Genomic DNA, 23,468 nt, shown 5'->3' on the forward strand with positions numbered 1-23,468 from the left:
TCTTTCTTCTAACCTATGACAGTTCCTTGGCTTGTGTCAATGTAATGCCAAATGCAAGTGGCATTTACTCTGGGTCCTCACATCACATTCTGTCATGTGTAGGACCTTTTCATTTATCCTTTGCGGTGAGGGGGATTGCACCCAGGGCCTCCTCCAAGCACTCAGCCACTGAACTGCATCCCAGCCCTCCAGCCCTTTTTATAAGGATACCAGTCATATTGGATTAGGTTCTACCCTACCCTAAGGACTTCATCCCAACTTAATAGTCTATGAAAATGATATTTCCAAAAAGAAAATTTGAGATATATTACTGTGCATAGGAATTTAACACATGAATTTTAGAGGGACAAAATTTAATCAATAACAGAGACTTTGTTAATTTTTCTTTGGATGTGCTCATACTTTTACAGGTTTTAAGTAGAAATATACATTGGGGTCACATGCCTGACCCAAACTTTTGGTTTATGTTTATCTTTTAATTTTTTTATGCACTACTGACAGAATTTCAAATTTATATATAGGAAACAATTATTTAGCAATTACCTGTAATGTGTAATGTATTTGTATAATTTTATGTTGCTTCAGCCTCTGTTATGAATATAAGTTGAAATTTCTCACCCAAGAAGCAAAACTCAGAAACCCTTGACAGTTTCCAGTTCTCTACCTCCTCCCAGTTCCTCAGTGTGAGTGCTCCAGGCATGTACCCTATACAGATTTCTTTTGGGAGTCACCTCCCTGTGGAACACCTAAACACAGCCTACTTAACTGGCCCAGATGACCTTCATGCCTCGCATGGATGGTGCTGATATGCCACAGTGACTACCTCTTCTTCACACAATGACCTCCTGCAACTCATGCCTACTTGCTTTAAACCCACCAATAAAAACTCTTTGTGGAAAAGCTGTTTTGATAAGTCACTGGTCCATGAATCAGGCATTGGACCATTGGTCCCTCTCTCTCTGTCAATGTATTCCCTGACCTCCATGTGTGTGGCCTCAAGATACAAAGACAGTATAGAAAATTCTTTATGCCCTTCATCCAGGTTCCCCTGACAATAACATCTTATATTATTATGGTGCATTTATCAAAATTAAAAAAACTAATAGTACTATAAAATTTTAAATGAAATTATAGAGTTCATTTAGATTCCATTAGTCTTTTCATTTATGTTAATTTTCTGTTCCAGAATACCCCACCATATTTAGTTTTCAGGTTTCCTTAATTTCTTTCATTTTTGGACATTCTCTCAACCATCTTTTTCTTTCAAGAACTTGACATTGTTATAGGAGTTCTTATCAGGTGTCTTGTAGATTATCTCACAATGTATATTCATCTGATGTTTCTCATGATTAGATGGACAGTGTAGACTTGAGGAAAGAAGACCACAGAGGTGAACTGCCCTTCCAATTGTTTCCTACAGGGGCACATCATACCAATCTTATTTATTACTGGTGATTAACCTTGGTCTTTTGGTTTTGGTGGTATATACCAGATTTTTCTACTATAAAGTTAGTATTTTTTCTCTTTCCATATTTTATTTTCAACCCCCACCCCCACTCAAAGAAAGGGAATTAAGATCCATTTCTTGGAAGGAGGAATGCCAAAGAATTGTACAAAAATATTTAAACAACCACAATAATTATTTTTCAGGAGATATACTGTATATTGCAAATATTCCTTTGCTCCTTTTTTGATCCTCTAATTTAGCATTCATCTGTGATTGTTCTATGTATTTCATTCTTTTGACATTTATTATTTGGAATACTATAATATTTGTCCCTTTTTCCTCAGTTTTTAGTCAATCATTCATTTATTATCAATATGGACTATTGAATCTTTATCTTATTCTTAGTTTTAATCTATTACTGTCATTTGTTTTTACTGTTATTATTATTTATTTCTTCCTTTTTCCTCAAATGACTGCAGTTTTGCCTTTGGAAGCTCTTTCAGTTTGACACCTATACCATTTGATATGTCTCATTCTTTTTAAAAGATTTTTAAAAAGCATTAAAATCAACATACTTCAGTGACACATTCACATCAATATTTGAAGCAACACAATTCACAATAGCTAACCTATGGAACCACCTAGATGCCCTTCAATAGATGAATGGAGAAAGAAAACGTGGTACATATGCACAATGAAATGTTACTCAGCCTTAAAGAAGAGTGAAATAATGACATTTGCAGGTAAATTGATGGAACTAGAGAATATCACACTAAATGAAATAAACCAACTCCAAAACATCAAAAAAAAAAAAAGATTTTTAAGTACTGTGGAGAGTAGTGACAGATAATGGGAAAGCAGTGACTGAGATTGGGGGTCTCTGATGACTTCATGGCTGTGGTGTGCCTGCTGCCTGGGAATGTTTTTGTCTAAGGGCACAGGATGCCTAGCTGCTATGGTAATACCCAGCCCAAGGAGGCTTTGTGCAAGAGTGTTATTGCCTTCAACCTTGATCTCAGGCACATAGCTCCTTGGGGACAGAGGAATTCTCATGCTAGACAACCACAATGTTTCACCAACTCTACTACTTCTGAGCCTGGACCCTTAACAGTAACTTTAAACAATGGTCCTCCTTGAGCATAACACAAAACATTGCATATTGCAACTGTTGAAAAGCACACCTGTAATCCCAGCAGCTCGGGAGGCTGAGACAGGAGAATTGCAAGTTCAAAGCCAGCCTCAGCAAAAGCGAGATCCTAAGCAATTCAGTGAGACCCTGTCTCTAAATAATATATAGAATAGGGCTGGGGATGTGACTCAGTGGTCAAGTGCCCCTGAGTTCAACCCCTGGTACCAAAAAAAACAAAAAAAAACTGCATAAATGTTTCTAGTTCTGTGACTTTCCTGAATACAAAGAATAATGCTTACATAGTTTTTAACCTGATAATGAAACATATATAAATAAAGATTACTGGCATAACTCTTTAGATATGCTTCTCCATCAGAGAGCAGCACTCCACCTGATCCCAGTTATTCATATTTGTACTGAGTGTGTGTTTCTTTCATTTCTAATCCCCCATCACTCCTCGCTGGTACAGTGAGTTTGGCCCTGCTGGTACTACTTTATTAACTGTCACTGAAAGATGCCTTAGGTTCATCTTGCATTTTCCTTGCATAATTCAAAAAAGTAACCATTTATCCAGGAACCTCTGTTTTCTTTTACAGGGAGTTGATACTTAAAAACGAACAGTTTGGTGTTAGTTGTCCTCTTTGGTGTTGAGGTTTCACTGCTTCTGGGTCCTTTCAGAGAGACTTAGGGAATATTTATTTTATACTAACCAACTACACATACTTACCTTTATTTATTTCTGTATTTTACCTATTAGGTTCTATATTAAAATAAACATATATTCAAATTTCCAACTCTAACATTATCACAGTTTTCCTGGACTTCCCTGACATACTTATTTTTAACTCTACTTTTTGCAATGAAAAACTTGAATTCCATTATGCATCATTTATTTACATATCCGTTCAAACCTAGTATATACATGTAAAATTGTTTCAGAATTGCTAATTCATAGACCTTCGAAAATCAAATTTCTTAATGGGAATAGTGTTATATACAGTAGTAACTTTGTGTCTATAGCCAGGTTATATTCAGCTAAACACCATTTCCAATTTACTTATGCCAAGTCCTTTGCCCCATCTCTTTCAGGGTAATTATATCCAATATATGCAGTTAGAGTATGCATTACTTTCTAGGATCCTACAACATCCTGATTTTCTTAAAATTTAGAAACATAGAAGTTCTCATTTTGTGGTGAACAGTTCCAAGTGTTTTGATAAATGAATATAATCACTTGTCCACCACCAAGTTTTTTTAAAGCACAGTCTTATCACTAAAAAATTCACTTGTACTGACCATATTTAACCAGTGCTTCATTTCACCCCAGCTCTTACAAACTAATGAACTATTTTCCATCCCTAAAGTTTATTTATTTATTTTTCTTTTCAGAAGGTCAACTGAATGGTACTGTACAATTTGTGGTTTAGGAAACCTAGCATCCTTCATTTAGCATTCCTCTGGGCTGTATAAATCAATTCCTGATTCTTTTTATTACTAAGTAGTAGTCCATTATATAGACATACAGAGTGTTTATCATTCACAGGTTGAAAACACCTTGGTTGTTTTTAGTTTCTGGTATTAAGAATAAAGCTGATATAAACATTTTTAGACAGGCTTTTGTGAAAATATAAGTTTCTAATTCATAGAATTAATAAGAAGGAACAGGATTGCTGGTTTGATGGTAAATGTGTATTTAACTTTATAAGAAACTGCCAAAGTGATTTCCAAAGTAGCTGTATCATTTTGCATTTCTACTAGCAATGAATAAAATATGTGTAGAATATGTATCTTGAAAAGTATAAAATAGTCATGTAAGAAATCAAAGAATATATAATAAATGGAAACATATACAGCTTCATGGTTTGGAAGACTTAATATTCTTATGATGACAATTCTTCCAATTCTCCCCAAATGTATAGATTGAATACAATCCCATTCATAATCCAAGCAAGCAATTTGTAGAGATAGATACATTTATTTTAAAATTCATATGGAATCTAAAACTACCTGGAACAGCCAAAATAGTTCTAAAATAGAACAAAGGTAGAAAAACTCTCACCACATAATTTTAAGACTATTAGAATACACAGATAGAACAATGGAGCGTACTAGAGAGTCTAGATATTGATCCATGTAAATATCATTAATTGACTTCTTCCTTGGGGAAGGGTGGTTACTGGGGATTGAACCCAGGGGTGCTTAATCACTAAATCACATCCCCAGTTCTTTTTATTTTATTTTTGTTTGTTTGTTTATTTGTTTGGAGAAAGGGTCTCCTACGTTGCTTAGGGCCTTGCTAATTTGCTGAGGTTGACTTTGAACTTGCGATCCTCCTGCCTCAGCCTCCTAAGTCATTGGGATTGAAGGCAAGCACCACCATGCCTAGCTATTGTTGACTAACTTTTGAGAAGATTGAAAAATCAACCAACTCAAAAGAAAAGATAGCTTCTTCAACAAATGGTATTAGTATATTTGTATATCCATATTATAAAAATTAGTTAAACTTGAATCATATCTGAATACTTTATATAAATTAGCTCAAACTGGATCAATGATTCATAGATATAAAGGTAAATATGTCACAATAGTAATCTAAAAGAACACAGTGGATAAATTCTGTGGAACATTAGGTTTGACAATGAATTTTTATATATACACAAAAAATATGAACATACTGTGTTTAAAAATACTGTTTTCTTTATCAAATTAAAATATTTTGCTATGCAAATGTGTCTTAAGAGAATAAAACAACACATAGACTGGAAGAAAAATTTTGCAAATGACATATTCAGAATATTTAAAGAATATTTGAAACTCTACAATAAGAAAACTGATGACCCAGTTAAAAAATGGGCAAAAGATTGGCACAGACACTTCACCAAACAAGAGAATGTTGGCAAATAACTTGTAAAATAATCAAAATTATTAATTGTCACAAAACACAAATTAGAACCACAATGATATACTACTACACATCTATTAGAATGGCATTTAAAAAAAATTATACAATACTAAATCCTGGCAAGGAAACTGAGCAACAGGAATCTTCATCCCACAGTTTTTTAAACCATACATTATTCATTTCATAGCAAAGTTAGCTAGTTTTAAATAACCTCTTCGGTTTTTAATTGCTAAGTTTGTAGCAAATCAGTCAGGTATGAATATATTAAGAAGTATAGGAATCAACTAAATGTTTATTATTCCCCTTGGGTCAGAGCAGGCAGACCAGCTAGGTAGTGCAGCTTATAGCATGGTGCCTGAAAGAAGCCTATCCATTCTTATTTGAGTAAATCACATTTATACCCATGTGAGACTGAAAGATATTATTGATTGGAAGAATCAATCATTGATAATTGTTGACAAAGATGAGTCATCTCTGTTGATAAAATAATTTCAGTGACTCCTAAACAATATTTAATATTTATTATATGTTAGGTATTCTGATATATGATTTGTAAACCTAAGAACAAACAGGTTCACACATAACAGCAAATTATTAATATATTATTGGGATGAATGCTCCAAAATTGAATAACATCATTTTATTTTCTTTTACTCTGATGAGATTAAGATATTTAAAAATAAGTTTACTACATAATATGAATATGATAATTTTGATAGTTATTAGTCAAAAGGAAATCCCTATGATTATATTAACTAAGAAAAGTGACACAGAATAATTTCCTTGAATGCTTTTCTCTAATGGCTATTTGCCAAGATAAAGAAAACATGAGCTTTAGTGTGGCTGAGAATTTCCCATTATAAAGAAATTTAGACATACTGTGGTTACAAAAGAGAGAACACAATGAACTTTTCACATCACTAAGAAAATTTGCTCCATTTTTAATGGATTAAAACCATTTGAAAGAAAAATATTTAGGAGTTGAGTATGAGGAAAAGGAAAGCATTGTTATGTGTTCTGTTCTAGAATGTGTTCACTTAATGGCGGCCATAATTATGTGTGCCTCGGTCTACCAGCGGCAAAGGGCAAGTTAAGGAAAGGTGTCATTTTTAATATTTTGCTTTAGTATTTGGCATGTCAAAGTAAGAAGAAACATTATGAATAAAATTTCCACTACCTGGAGGAAAAAGAATAAAGAAAAGAAAAAGAGGACTGAGGAGGAAGAGGGAGAAGAAAGTATTCTGTGCGGTTAACACCAGACAAGGATGGTAGGAATGTAGTAGAAGATATAACTCGGTTAAGGGCATGAGGAATAACAAATGATGAGACTTAGATTAAAAAAAAAATCTAGTGTTTGGCAGTTTAGCTCCCAGCGGTCTAAAGGCAACTGCTGGACTCTGTGCAAGAAAACACCTCCACAAATAAAACTGTGAAGAAAAGCATTACCAGAGAGAATGCAGTTTGGGTTGTACAGTAATTAGATTTTAAGGGAGAAAAGACCAGAACACTGCTTTAGATGTTACTGGGGCAATAATACTTAATGATACATTTCAATTCTAATTTTACTTAAATCGTGAAATTGCAAGCCCCACTGTTTCCCTCCACAGCCCAGCCCCTCCTCCCTCACTCAAACAGTGTTTTCTGAAGCCTTCTCCTTAATTAACTAAATTGTTGTCTAGTCAGACATCTTGACTTTGAGAAAATGGATGTCAGGGGATTTGCTTGACAGAGGACCTAACAGAGTCTTCACACCAAACAGAAACATGACATTGGTTCTGAAAGAAATTGATAGTCCTGCGGAATAGAGGTTCCGCTACCAGCAGAAGAAACTGCTCTGGAGACACGATGACTAATATGTCACCACATCAGCAGTTCCTTTATGGAAGCAGAGGAGGAACACCCATATAAATCAGATTTGTCACAGGCCTAAATGCCATTAGGAATGTCAGCCGGGATCTGAATTTGGTGTCTCAGAGCAACGGATGGGAAAGTTTCGACCGCACTTCTCCAGGAGCCTCTTCCCAGCAGCCCGGCCACCGTGGTGCCACATCCCTTCGTACTTCCCCTGAATATTGCCACCAGAGAATCCCAGCCATTTAACCTATTTTAAAAGGAAAACTAAAGACTAAATATGGAAAAAGCAGCATATGCTACAGCTCTTCTGCATTCTTTTTAGGCCGTTCTATGTTTATAATTCTAAGCAACACATACTACAATAATAGGCCATTATTATTGCTTGAAGTGGGTGATGAAAAAAAACGATGTCAGTGATTCACCAATCTTTCCAGTGCAAGGGAATTATTAGAAAAATGATTAGGATAAAAAAAGAATCTGACTAATTCTATATTCAATGGTATTTGTATAATCCAGATATATAACATGTGAATTAATTATATTGATTTGAGCATTGAACAAATAAATTGACATCCACTAATTAAAAATAATCTCAAAAAGGAAAAGCGTTCATTTTATTGAATATTATTAATATTTCACTTCACTTCAGAGATTTATAGAGTATACATGTGTCATATCTGGAGACACAGAAGACAATAAAATACTGTGTCCCTGAAATGGCCCTGTCCTCTACCTAGAACTTAGCCAATTTAAGGGGACAATGGGATCCAGTTGGGTCAGAATGTCAAGGTTAAATATTATCTCAAATTTGCTGGCTTTTTCTCACATATCATGGGAATTAGAGTAATTTAGTACTATCTGTAGATATAGCTACATCCCTGCATACACTTCAAGTTCCTTGGGATGCTGGTGATCCAATGAAACAAGCAAGCTAAGTTAATGATGTCACCACTTCTACATAGAAACCTAACCTATAAAACCCCTCCCTGTGGTAATGATACAGAACAGAGAATTGTGGATAGGGAAATGCTAGTCCTGCCAGCTACCACTGGACAAAGTGTTGAAAGGGTGGAGGTGCTATTTTCTGGCAAAGTACAAGAATTACTGTATGAAAACGGTGCACCTGACCAGCCCTTCAGCACTGGACTTCCCCAGAAGCATTTTTAAATAAACATTATGTCTCATATTCCATCTTGAGGTGTATTTATTGGTCTCAGCAACATATCTCACTATTAGCCCAACTGGGCTGTGGACAGTACAAAACCCTAGACTTGGAAGAGTAACACAGCACAGACACACGCACACACACACACACACACACACACATATTTGTTGAATCCTTGAGATGTAATATTTTTATGAGGGAGTAGTTTGGGCTAATAAAATGTTTTGGGCTAATAAAATATTTTGAGGTGTTAGGGTTGTAAGTATTCCATTCCAAAATATATAGAGAGATACTTATACTCAAAATGTAAGATTTTCTTTCTCTTGAAAAACAAATGTTTAAAGAACCCCATATAACATGATTAGGAATTATCAGAAAATGGATATGTAAAAGTTTAACATAAACAGCCTTTCCTTTCAAAATTTTCTAATATAATTCACTCAATTCATTATAGCATTTAGATTAACATGCTTCAAAGATAATCGAAATAATAAGAGATGTGGGAGGACAGAAAAAACACACTTACCTTGAATACCACTCACCTCTGAAAGAACTATGCAGCAACCAAGACCTTGAGATGCCTTTTCTGACTTCTTGGATATATGGAGTTGCTTTTTGTGAACAACAAGAAATTTCCATTTCATTAAATAATTCATCTAATTGAATTATAACTATCTGGACATGTATATGTCTCCTCAATTAACTGGGATCTTCTTCATTCATTAAACATAATTATTTAGTGAATGTCATGGCACTGGGGATTCAAACATAAAAGTGCCTGTTGCTGTGATCAGAGAACTTAGAGTTTCACAGCAAGACAAGTATGCACTCAAACCACATGCTGCTATCAGGAAAAGTTAACAGTGATTGGGAGTGGAGGGGGCACAGCGTCTGCAACTGCATGAATATTCTTAAATATATTTCACAAAAATAACTGTAGCTGGGCATGGTGGTGCACACCTGTAATCCCGGTGACTCGGAAAGCTGTGGCAGGAAGATAGCAAGTTCAAACTTAGCCTCAGCAACTTAGCCCCTAAGCAACTCAGTGAGACCCTATCTTTAAATAAAATACTTAAAAGGGCTAGGGATGTGGTTTAGTTGTTAAACACCCCTGGGTTCAATCCCTGGAACCAAAAAAAAAAAAAAAAAAAAAAAAAAATTGTAGAATAGCAACAATAAAAGGCAAGGTGAGAAATTATATTTATAATAACTATTTCCCAATGCTGTTCTCTTTAAATTTTAATACCTGCTTTTTACTGGTTTGTTCTCTTAAAATCTGCATACTTAGCAAGTCATGACACATTTGAATCACTTGAAAGAATCATCATAGTCTTCCCAAAGCAGATGGAATTTGAGCTGAGACCTGGAGGCTGGGCAGGAGGGTGATAAGTACACAGAGACTGAAAAGATGAGATGGCACATTTAGGTAAAGGAGCAGTGAAAAGAGTTATCTAAGCAGGAAAACTGGTTGAAGGTTAAGTGTGCAGAAATAAAAGACTATAACAGAGACAGGAAGACAGCAGTTCAGTACTGCTGAATGGTATCATAAGAATAAGCAAAGAATTAGGTTAAGAATAGAAAGGAAAAGATAGTAAAGAATTTTTGCTTTTTATCCAAGGTCTTTTAAAGGGTTATATGTATTACAGTCTTTCAAGAAGAGTTAAATGGATAAGTAAATGAATTAATTAGAATCTGAAAGTATTGAATCACCTTGACAAAATATTACACAGATCTTATCCTATCGTATTCTCTCTCTACTTTTACTTAGCAGTCTTTCTGCGATGGTAAAAAGAGCAAACTCTTCTTTAGAGTATGCTGAGAGGCAAATGTCAAGAGGGAATTAAATGTGTAAAATATGTATTGGGGACTGAGCAGGGGAAGAAAGAGGGAGACTTCATCCAGTGCGCACGTCTGATGCTCATGAAATCAGGGAGGCAAGGAAGGGAAGGTTGGATAGGAAAGGTCTCAGACTCCAGCACAGTTGCAAATAAGGCTTGGTTAGACAGAAGGTGAGTCCTTTAGTTTTCCATGGGAGGAGTACTGTATCTCACTTGATAAGAGCCTTAATTAATACCATTGCACTTTTAACCATCCACTGATCAGTTCATAGGAATCAGGGCTTCCTCTCAAATGCAAAGGTGAACCTAGGGGAGCAAGCAGCAGCTGGGTCTACAGCCATTATATCCTTTGCTGCAGGGGATCTAAGTGGCACATTTCATGTCTGCCACAATACATGTGGATCTAAATGGAATTATTTCTGAAGTCAGATTAAAAAACAGAGTTAGAATAATTTAAAAATCATGTTTTCAACATATCAGAAAAATATTATCTGCCCCTCAACTGATCTTTGTGCAACTAGAGTTCTCTGTGGTCTAACCAAAGAACACAGCAAACAAAGCTCTGAATGTACCTGAATTTATGACTGGAATGACAAAAGGAAAAACTCAGACTTCCTGTGTTTTAGTCAGTTTTTTGCTGCTGTGATTAAATGACCTAACCAGAACAATTGTAGATGAGGAACAATTTATTTGGGGGGCTCACGGTTTCAGAGGTCATAGTCCATAGAAGGCCAGCTCCATTCCCCAGGGGCTCTAGGTGAGGCTGAACATCATGGCAGAAGAGCGTGGCAGAAGAGTGTGGTGGAAGGAAGCAGCTTACATGGTGATTAGGAAGCAGAGAAAGAGATCTCCACTTGCCAGATGCAAATAAATTGGTGCAACCACTGTGGAAACCAGTATGAGATTCCTCAGAAAACTTGGAATGGAACCACCATTTGACCCAGCTATCCCACTCCTCAGTTTACACCCAAAGTACTTAAAATTAACATACTGCAGCGACACAGCCACATCAGTGTTTATAGTAGCTTAATTCACAATAGCTAAACTTTGGAACCAACCTAGATGCCCTTCAACAGATGAATGGATAAAGAAACTGGGATATATATGGACAATGGAAAATTACTCAGCCTTAAAGAAGAATGAAACAATGGCATTTGTAGGTAAATGGGTGGAACTGGAGAATATCATGTTAAGTGAAATAAGCCAATTTCAAAAAACCCAAGGCCAAATGCTTTCTCTGACGAGCAGATGCTAATCCATAACTGGGTGGTGGGTAGTAGTGAAGAATGAAGGAACTTTGGATTGTGCAGAGGGGAGTGAGGGGAGGGGAGGCATGTGGGGATGGGAAGAAAGGTGGAATGAGACAGACATACATGCATGATTACACTACCCTTGTGATTCTGCACCACGTTTATCCAGAGGAAGGAGAAGTTGTGCTCCATTTGTGTATAATGTGTCAAAATGCATTCTTCTGTCATATATAACTAATTAGAACAAATTTATATATATACTCCAAAACCTTGACTCAATTCCCACTTCCTCCAGCCACACAGTTAATCCCTATCAGGGGAATAATTAACTGATTCAGTTAAGACTCTCACAACCCAATCATTTCTCCTCTGAACCCTCTTGAATTGTTTCATACATGAGCTTTTGGGGAACACCTCACATCTAAACCATAACACTTATTATAACTGTATTTTAGGGGAAAAATTGTGATACATGTATAAACCTTAAATATGTAATGAAATTAACTGAAACTTACACCAAAAATATTTACTATGGTGTTAATGAAATAGAATCAGGTATAAAAGGAAAAGTAAGGTATTTAATTATGAACAGTGTTCAACCAATCATTCTACTTCTCATCTGTTCTTTACTGATTAGAAAGGGAAAAAAAGTTGTTTTTGTGTGAAAGTTTTAATTATTTAAAAAAATAGCTCTGGAGAAAACAAGACTTTTCATGAATATTATCCAAGAACAAAAGAAGAATTAGCATTTATACAGTATTAAAACAAACTTGCAGAAAAATAGAAAGTTTACCAAAAGGAGTGAAATTAAACTCATCAAATATGACATGAATAAAATTAGTCTGATTTGCCCTCAAATGTTCTTTATAAATGCAATTCTTACAATATTTTATGTGAAGCATTAAAGTATGCACCAGAAAGTTTAAACATTTCTAAAAAAATAATATAACATGCCTTTTGCATTTGAGGGTCTCCCAGTCTAATGGGGGAATTCAAAATAGTAATGACATTAGAACAGACAGTGCTTAAATGATGATAGAGGAAGACAGAGGGGAAATTGTGTCATTGATGGATTCCAAGTAGGCTTCAAAGATCTATGTGGTGTGGGTCAGATGGAAGCATTAGACCAAATGGGAAGGGAAGTACATCCTATTCAGAAGGAATAGTACATGCAAATATACCGACTGAATGGTTTCAGGAAACAGTACATAATTCTTGATGACTGGAGAACAGGAATATGAAGGAACAAAATAAATTTGGAATATGAATACTATTTCAAAAAGTTTAGAGTTTTTACTTTCACTTTCATAGATAGTAGGATATCATGGAAGAATTTTGATAAAGGAAGAGACATGACCTGATATGTGAAGGAATATATAATAGAAGAGATGAGAGTAGTAGGAAGAATGAGTAAGGGGAACATGAAAGAAGCTATTATAAAATTCTGAATAAGTCAGCAGCAGTAGCAAGAGAAGAGGGTCAGTACGAGGAATATTTAGGATGATGGATGTCACTCCCCATGAATAACTAGAGATTTGAGACAGAGAGAGAAGACTCAAGTGCCTTCCTGACTTTTCACATGAACTCTTGGATGAGAACCTTCACAAAGAGAAAGAACCTAACCAGAGTCCCTGTAGGATAGATTGGCACACAGCACTGTGAAGTGGTGAAAAACATGAAAAAAAAATTGATCTGGAGACTTATATTTATTTATTCACTAGTTAACATTTTATTCATTTATTCACAAAGTTTTCAGTTACCTCCCAGCTACCAGGCACTGTATTAATCCCAAGAGATAACAATAGTCAATTGATAAGAATGTTTACTCTTTAATAGCTTATATGTTAGAGAAAGCCAAGAAATAAGGAGCCAAAAATATGTAATATGAGAAGATTTTCTGAAAGATCTGAAAAAAAAATTGAAGTAGTAGAAGAAAAATGAAAGTTCAGGAGCGATGTTAACTACAGGAGGCAGACTGACAAGAGGTCATTTGAGCTGAGACTGCAGTGGATGAGAGAGGGATCTATGGGGGCGAGTGAAGAAGACAGAGCTGTGGAAATGGAAGCAACACCAGTGCCCTGTTAGCAGGACCAGGTCCATTGCATTCATGGGGCAGCCAGGAGGACGAAGTGACTGGAGAGAGAAAGAGAGAGTGGCAGGGGTTAAATAAAAAGACCAAGTGATAGGGACTAATTTTAACTTAATAGGGTGAAAGTCTGCCATGTAAAAGTATTGTTTTCCCCTGAATGATTCATAAACAACTTCTTTACATTTCAGAATAGAACTTCAATATCACTTTAAATGATATTAATCCTAAATTTTGTTAATATTATTTTTTTTCTTTCTTTTGATTCTATTGCATGGTATTTGTTTGAGTTAGCATCGAAGGCTAAAAATCAGTCATTTAAACGTAACTAAAGCTTTGCCTCAATGCTCCAATATTCTTTGTAAAGTTGTTTTGATCATTGCAATCTAATTTTTATTTATGACTTTATTTTTATTCATAAATACATTTTGATTTATACTCTTAAATACTGAGAGCATATTGAAGAGACTGATATGCTAGCACTTCCATATGTCTGAGATAACAAAACTGACAGACATTTTTCAGATAGCAATGTATGACCCAAACCAGCATGAATTAGGTGTAACAAACGCAGTGTTAGAGGTGCCAATATATTACAAAATCAATAACTTGTCAGTTCCCTCAGAATGTTAGTAGATATTTTATAGCTAAAGTTTCCACAATCAAATAGCAGTTGGAAATTGTTGTATTAAACCATTATTTTGCATTTCTTTGATACAGAAATGAGCAGATCTTTGTATAAATAAGTCTACTAAAAAAAGTACCTATTGTATGTAGTGTCTCTGGCTGGCATATTAGGAAGTGACTAGTGATTGGTCCCGAATTTGTGGATCTGGAGCTTCATGCAGAGGTCCTTCAGAAGCCACAACAGAAATGTCACTGTAGTGTGCAGCACTCCATTGGACAACTGTCTCTGCCTTCTGCAGGTAATGAATACTCGTGTAGCCTCCACTGAGTTCCAGGTAATATTCTAAGTGTTTGACATAGACAGACTGTTTGAATCCTGGCAACAACTGTACGAGGTGGGTCTGTTGCTCTTGTTCTCACTCTAAAGATGAAGAAACTAAGACAGACAGGAGAAATTACTTGTCAAGATCACAGATCTCATAAGCAGCTTAGCCAGGCTGACTGGCTCCAGAAATTATACTATTAGGCCTAGATGTTCTTCACTGAAAACAAACCAGGGTGTCCCTTATTGGAGAGTAAGTGTAGCCGTCTTGATTATAATTCTAGGATATGTGCTTTTCTTTTTCATCATGCTGGTTATATCCTCTGTTTCCTCCTGTTTCTATCTCCTATATTTCACACATTTTTGCTTCTGTTCCCAATGTAAGTCAGTCCTCTGACTGAGATATCAATTGTTGATTTCCATAATGACTTGAAATTTATGCTTTGAAAATGTTACCTTGTCTTCTAATTGCAGTCTTTATCAACTGTATAAAAATTAGTAAAGCTATTTTTGTTTCTAAGTGCAATTGCAAGAATATAGTTGTCTCTCTCTCTCTCTCTCACACACACACACACACACACACATACACACACATACATCTGCAATATCTCCTTTGTTTTCTTTGCTGCAGTGGGAGAGCATTTATAAATATGAGGATATTCACATCTCTCTACCTCTCTTCATTTTTGTTCATTTAAAAAATATTTATGGAGGCCCACCAGATGCAAGGCACTACTCTAGTCTCTGGAGATGTAGCACTGAAAAAAGATATCTGCTCTTGATTGGCTAACATTCGGTGAGAAGTGATAGATAAACCATAAACATCATAAGGATGTAAATAATATAGTGTACAAGAAAATGGAAAGGGCTATGGGAAAAATAAAACATAAATATAGAGCAGGAGATATGAGTTGGTGGGGAGGTTGTACTATTGAATAAGGTAAAAGCAAGTAAGCTATGGGAAAAACTTGAAAACTATGTAAGATTTAGCCCATAATCCAAAGGATATTTAAGAGAAGAGCATTTCAGACCGAGAGCCAGAAGAAGGCCATAAAGTAGGAGTTTGCCTGAAATATTCCTGGAACTGTATGGAGGCTAATATGCTGAAATGAAGTGAAAGAGGGAGTAGGAGTTACACCAGACAGATGACAAGTAAGTACCCGTACCTTAGAGTCATCATGAGGAATTTATCTCCTACATTGAGTCGGAATGGGGGAGCCTTGTAGGGTTTTGAATGGAGAAGAAACATTATATAATCTTCATATTTCAAAGCTTACTCTGGTTTCTGGACTGAATTTACAGTGTGGAGCCATGGAGGGAAGTTGTGGGGGCCAAATCAAGGATATCTGTTAGAAAACTACCACATAATTCAGAGTAAAGATGATACACTTTGGATCAAGGTAGGAGTAGTTGTTTTAGTAAGCTTTTCCATCACTGTGACCAAAATACCTGACGAGAACAACTTAGAAGAGGAAAAGTTAATTTTGGTTTATGCTTTCAGAGGTTCAGTCCAGAGGTGGCCAAGTTGAGGCAGCACATAATGACATAAGGGCCCAGAAGAGGAAAGCTACTCAGCTCATGGTGGGATCAGAAAGCAGAGAAAGAGAAGGAGAAGGAAAAAAGGATCACAGGGAAGATGTATTCTTCCAGGGTAGTACCCAGTGATCCAACTCCTCCAACCACTCCCCACCTGCCTACAGTTACCACTCATCCTGTTCATTCAAATGAGGATGGATTGATTAGATCACAACTCTCATAATCTGATCATTTCACCTCTGAATATCCCTGCATTAACAGGAGCTTTGGTGGGGGGACACTTCATACCCAAATCATAATAGTAGAAGCAGAAAAACTGGTAGAGGTGAGTCTGTGAGCAAAGAGTTGAGAGATATAAGTAAACAAATTGAGAGTCATTGGCATATACATAGTATTGAAAGATAAGGAGCTTAAATAAGGTCACTGAAAATATGCATGTAGCTAGAGAAGGGGTAGGCTGAGACTGAGGCATGAGATTGTGTAGCACCAAGAAGACTGGGTGGTGCCAGCAATCAATGACTAGAAATGTCCAGTTCATCACAGGAAAACCAAGACAATGGTGTGCTAAACCAAGGGAAAATCATGCATTAAGGAGGAATGGCTTTTAATAAACCAGCTCCTAAACTACTCCTGCCCCTTCCTCCCCACAGTGAAGAAGGAAAGCATGGCTTCCATTCATTGCAAAGCCATCTTCCTGACCCAGATGATGGGTGAGAAGTACTCAGAAGAGACAAAATCTTCTAGGTGGGCTTATTACCTGCCAAATATTTCTGCTATTTCTCAAAAGCCTTTTCCTCTGTGGTTACTTTAAACACCTTCCTCACTCCACACCTTCTTGCTTTTGCCAGTGCTTCTCTGCTTGATAGTTTTAAATTCCTCAGTGATGATTTACATCAGGATGTAAGAAAAGATCAGTAAAGATTTTGTAATTGGCTAACACCAAAGAAGGAAAGGAAAGTTATTTTTCAGATTTCAACTTTGAATATGTTTGTTTAAAGCTTACAATTTTGTAATAAATTAACTGAAATCAGTAGTTCAATAACATCCCCTCTCCCTGAGAATTTTTGTTGAAAATAAACAGATCGTATTGTAGCCTTGTGATTCCATACCACCTGCATCCTTTTTCACAAAAAGAACTCTACATTAAAGTGTAGGATGGCAAGCGATTATAGCCAGGATATTAAAATACAGACTAGCTCCAGTAATAGTGGCCTTCCTTTCCTCAGGAAATCTTCATTGTGATATTATTTAATTGTAACACAATAGTCCCCTTTAGCCCATAATTTTGCTTTTTTCTGAGGTATTAATTACCCACACTCAACCATGATCCAAAAATATTAATGTGCACTTGGCTTCACTCTTTTTTGTTTTTGTTTTTGAAGTGTGGAGAATCAAACCCAGGGTTTTGCACATGCTAGGCAAGCACTCTACTAATGAGCCACACTCATAGCCCTGTTTTATTACTTTCAGAGAGATCATTTCACCTAACTTTTGCTACAATATAATGTTAGAACTGTTCTATTTTATTGTTGGTTATTATTGTTAGTCTCTTATTGTGCCTAATTTGTAAATTAAATTTTATCATCAAGTTCAAAGCCAGCCTCAGTAAAGGCAAGATTCAATGCAAATCAATGAGACCCTGTCTCTAAAAATAAAATAGAAAATAGGGCTGTGGATGTGGCTCAGTGGTTGAGTGCCCTGAGTTCAATCCCCAATACTCACCTCCCCAAAAAATAACTGTATCATAGGCATGTACTTATACAGTTGGGTACAATAGGAGGTTCCAGGCATCCTCTGGGGTCTTGGAATATATCCCCTACAGATAAAAGAGGACTACTATATACAAGAAGCAAATAGATGACAGCTAATTCTCAAATCCAAAAGCACACTTTGTCTATATATATGTATGTGTGTGTTTATAATGACTTTGCATAGTCCTACTAGAAATGGCATTCTTGAGTACTTATTTTTCAATTAGTTTGAGGATGAGTTTCTGCATCTTTTATTTATCTCTTCCAGAGGACATTTTCACCTTGTCTTTCTCAGTGTAATTACTGTTATTGCCATTAGATGAGAAATAAACTCATTTTGACTAAATGAATTTAATCATTTAATCAGTGCTTAGTATATAGAAAAAGAGTGAAGATTATATAGAAACATTTTTATGATTTGTATTCATGTGTTAACTACTAAGGAGAATGGAATATCCCACTATAATTTCATTTTTTAAAACTACTTCATGTATTTGCTTAAAGAGTAAGTGATTTCAAAGGCCAAGAATGTTTTAAATTAAGTAATTGTCTATTTTGTACAGGAAATAATTTTCTGCAATATATTTTCATAAAAAGTTGAAGAGTATTTTCTGGATTCAAGTATGAGCTTATCATTAAATTTTCTTATTCAAGTTAACTAACTTTTATTAGGAAAGATCAAGATTTGAGTTTTATCAGAATTTCAGGCAAAACAACACATCTGATGAAATTGCTAAAAATCTAATATTTAGTTAGTAACATTTTTGGTAAAATGGTGAATTTCAAAATGATATCCCCAAAGGGGAACACTAGCAATTACTTTGATAATAGTTTCATTTATTAACATTAAAATTGAAAATAATAAACTTATACCATGAATTCTTTATCAAAGAAATTTTACTTTATTTTTCACTTCAATATTCATATATATATTCATATATATATATCGCTCAATCCTTAGAATATATGGTTTTATAAAACAGTACATTACATTTCACATTTTTCTGAAAATTTTAAATAAGGTATTCATGGAGAAATCTCATTTTTCTAGAAAATAAACAAAATGATAAAAAACTTATAAGAAAGAAATGATCAATGAAAATTAAGGATGTTGGTTATTTCTAATGATGAGCAAAGTGAATGCAATTAAAAAGTGGCACACTGTTTTTAGAGACACATTGCTCTTTCTACCTCAGTGTTTCATTTGTCTAAAATAGACCACGGATTCTAATATTAAGTGATTTTTTTTGTTGTTCTTTTTTGGACTTGGTGATTTGACAACTATATGCCTTCTTGGGAAGATAATGAAAAATATCTGAAATAACTAGACAGATTCAATAAGCATTGTGGAAGAAATAGGTAGTAGCACATTTTGAAGAAAAATCAATAGTTGGTGCAGTAAAAAATATCATCATGTAAAAGAAGAAAAATTCTTGATATCTGAAGCTTTGGTGATTTCAATTCATGGCCCATGCTAAGTGAAATGCAGTTGACTACCTCCCTGTAATTATGACCTTTTCATAATCATACTCTTATTTTTTTCCCATGGGTCCATATTAGCCAAGTAAGACTGCACTTGCTCTCTGCTCACCTTCTAGTGCCCATTGGCAGCCAGATTTCTCACACAATTAACTGCACCAAAAGCCTGAGCTGCCAGGATTCATCGCTGGTAAGCTGTTTGTTCTAAGCAAACATTTCAATATATTTTGTCAATCTCAAACAATGACCTGGAGTAGAAAACCTGAGTTGAAATCCCAGCTGTGTCGCTTGCTAGTGAGGTTTCAGCAAATCATTTCACTTGCCACTCTAAGTCCTTTGCAAAATAAAACACTGTGCCAACAATAAATGAAAGAAAGAAATTTACTTCATTTTCCACACATTCCCTCACACATTTGCAAAATCAAATTTAGCATATAGCTGTGTTATGAAGATTGAATGATGTCATCTATGTGAAACTGCTTGATAAATATCAAAGCACTTTTAAAACAGAGCTATTATTACTACAGCTTTTATTTTTATGTGAAGTAATTTGCCACTAACCAAAGTTCTTGTCACTCAATTTAAAGAATTACATTTTCTCTTATGATTCCTTCCTTATAAAATTTTATCTTTTTAGAGATTATCAACTTCTCTTGGGGAAAAAAATGATAAATTCTTAATTGCAAATAATTTTATCCAAAGAATGAACAAATTTTCAGTGAAATAAGTGAACCAAATGGCTTTTTGTGGGTTAAATACTTATCTATTAAAACAAAGAAACAGTATTCAGAATAGACCACCATAGGAGTTAGAAATAAGTTAGAGGATTATTTGTTATTAAAAAAATGAGTCAGGCATGTTTATGGTTTAATCTAAATGTCTATAATATCTATATTTTTAAAAATCAGAAAACAAAAATGTATAAATCAAGGTATTAATTAGGATACTAATAATTATAAATATGAAGACATATTTGGGTGCATGAGAGTCATATAAGTGGAATAAAAATGACTTTTGAAAATGTATTTTACAACTTTGAAAGTGCATGATATTAATTAGCCCATTTGATAAAAACATTGGGACTTTTTTGGCAGAAAAACATGTTTCTATCTGAATAATAATTTTTCCATGACCAGGTAATGATGCCATTCTAAGAGACTTATATTGGAATACATTAAAACTTCTGGTATTTGATTGTATATCAAACACGAGATACAGATATGTAGACAAGCATAAAATGATAATACTTGTAATAAAGGACTTCCATTAAATTGTTATGCACTGAGGGCAGCAAGCAATCTCACCTTCACTGTTCATTCCAATTGCCTTTACAAGTGGCTGTGCATGATCAGAATGTTCCACAGATGCTCTTCCCTGGTGGCATCTTGTTTAAGTAGCAAAAATGCCCCTTCGTCATGCCTGAAATTTGGCTTGATTTGGATATGAAAACACTTGGAAGTGTTTTCTTGAGATCTAAACTATAAATCTGTTGGAAGTATTTTTCTTTATTTCCAAAATCTCCTTATTTTTGGTTTATCTGACACCTTCTCAGTGCATCCCTGAATAGTGGAAGGGGCAAACAAGCCCCCTTAGATCTTTTTCACAGGGGCACTAATCCCTTCAAGAGTGCTCCTGTCTTCTTGTTCTAGCCGTGTCTCAAAGACCCTACCTCTTAAAACAGTCAATTGTGGGGTTAGGGTTGAGCGCATGAATTTGTAGAAAACATTCACTGTGCAGCACAAGATTATTTATGATTGGATGCCAAATGTAAATTTTACTTTTTTGGATACTAGATTATTTTGTATTCCTATACACAGACTTATTTTTTATTTATTTATTTTTGAAATATAGTTGATTCACTTGTAAAGAGTTTGACCCTTTGGGGTCCATTTTACATTTTGTAGAAGTCCAGAAGATCATTTAGCCTATGGTTTGTCATTCAGAAGACTCTACCCAATTCTTCATGAATTGCACATTTTTTCAGTCTGCCTGGTGGGTCAGGCAATATTGCTGGTTCTGAGTGCTTGCTGGGCTCTGCTATTTTCTGATCCTTTCTGGTGGTTCCTGCCTGAAGCACATTGAAAACTCTCTCAAAACAGTAAGAAGGGAAATCGCAGGGTTTGGTTCCTTTGTTTTTTTAGATTTCTGAGGTCAGTGATCTTCATTGCTGCATGCAAACCTTTGTTTTACATATTTTAGCTTTTGGCTATTTGAGGTAGGAAGATATATTGGTCCCTGTTATTCTATCTGGACTAGAAGCAGAATTAGATGTGCTTTTAAAAAGAAATTGCAATAAAAAATATATGAGTAAATAAGAATAAAGACTATATATAAAAACATGCTTTTTGAAATCATCAATATAAATGGAATATAAAGTCTTATCTGAACAATACCTGTAGAATTTTCTGAATTTATAATACTTTTCAGATTCACTTAAGACCTAATGAGCTACTACAAAAGCCAATATCTCCTACCACCTGCAGTTTGCCCTTAAGCTGATGGCTGACCCCTGCCAGGTATTTAGTGAATTTGACTGTATTCTCATGACTAAAATAGCAATTGTGTTCATACTTGAATTGATTCAAATTGAAAAGACTGAAATTTATCAGAGAAAAAAGAAAATTTCATTAGTCTGTCGACCTCTTCTCAAGACTAGTATAGAGATATTTTTGTTTTGTTTTTTGAGAAGGTAAAATTACTAAAAGTACTTAAGACAAAGGTTGGTAGATACTGTTAAATGCTGCCATGTAGAAGTTATATGAATATTGTTGTGTTTGAATGGTTTCAACTTTGGGCCCATTCTCACAAACACACACACACACACACACACACACACACACACACACACACAAACACACAAATGAAAAAGTAGAAAGAAAGAAAAGAGAAAAAGAAAACAGAAAACACTGAGTATGAATTTGACATAACTCAAAATTCAATGTGCATGCAAAAATATTTGTGTTTTTATAATTGCTATTCTAAATTTACTTTTTAGAAATAATTATAAGCTGCTTTACTATAAATGGAATACAAATGCATTTTTAGTGGCTCTTTTAGACTCCATTTAAATCTTCTATGCATCTCACTGAAAAGTTGCTTTATTTCCAAGCTAGATAACTTACGTATTTTGTTTTTGTGTACAACTTTCAGAATTTTTAAATATTTCCTAATTTTTAATCAATACTTTAAAGAAATTTTCACAAAAAATTATAAAAGAAAAACTTCATGTTCCATTTCCAAGGAGTAGTAAGTAGTGACAAGTCTGTCTGTACCACATATTGTATGCCAGACAACACCTGTAAAGAAAGCACACAAGGAACATTAAGTATCTGGAAATAGGAAAATCATTTCCACTTATGGGCAGCTGAAATGTACCAGGCAAGACAGGGAGAGTAATGGTATCTCTGTATTTATTTTGACAAACCCATGACAGCACCATTCTGTTCCTTGATAGACAAACATAATCTCTGAAATATGTTTGGACATTCCTTGCACTTCAGCTTGTTTCTTTCAAGCTGCTTTCTGATCACAAACCAAGTCCAGCTGAATGGAAAATAACATCTATTGTTCCTTGTATGTGACAACTAACCTAGCTATTTCATTTTCTTTACTAGATTCAGATTTATATTTAAGTGAATCATAACAGAAACTTCAAACATCAATTATCTGTCTTATTCATTCCATCTTTATTCTTTTTATCCATTTGTTAGCATACAATAATTATTATTGTTCTAATATTAAAAGTTCATAATGCAAATGCCCTTTTATAACAATAAAAAAATCCCAAGTATATATAATATCCATTAACCCTGATATACTTTGTTAAATAGGTCAAAACTTATGTGCTCTTATAATTCTGCCATATATTTTCTGTTATGTTGGCAAATAGCACAAAGCATTGTTTTCCTGCAATTGTTTGCAGCATAAAAGGAGTTCTGAATACACATCTAATGAAATCCATATATTAGAATTCTTGCCATTTCTATAGAGCTGAGTATGTATTTACTCTAAATTTTTCATCCCGTAGAAAGTACATTACAAAATATAGTTTCAGGGATATGATTCATGTATGGTAGCAGTAT

Source organism: Sciurus carolinensis, chromosome 10, assembly GCF_902686445.1.
Source record: "Sciurus carolinensis chromosome 10, mSciCar1.2, whole genome shotgun sequence".
NCBI classification, from domain to species: Eukaryota; Metazoa; Chordata; class Mammalia; order Rodentia; family Sciuridae; genus Sciurus; species Sciurus carolinensis.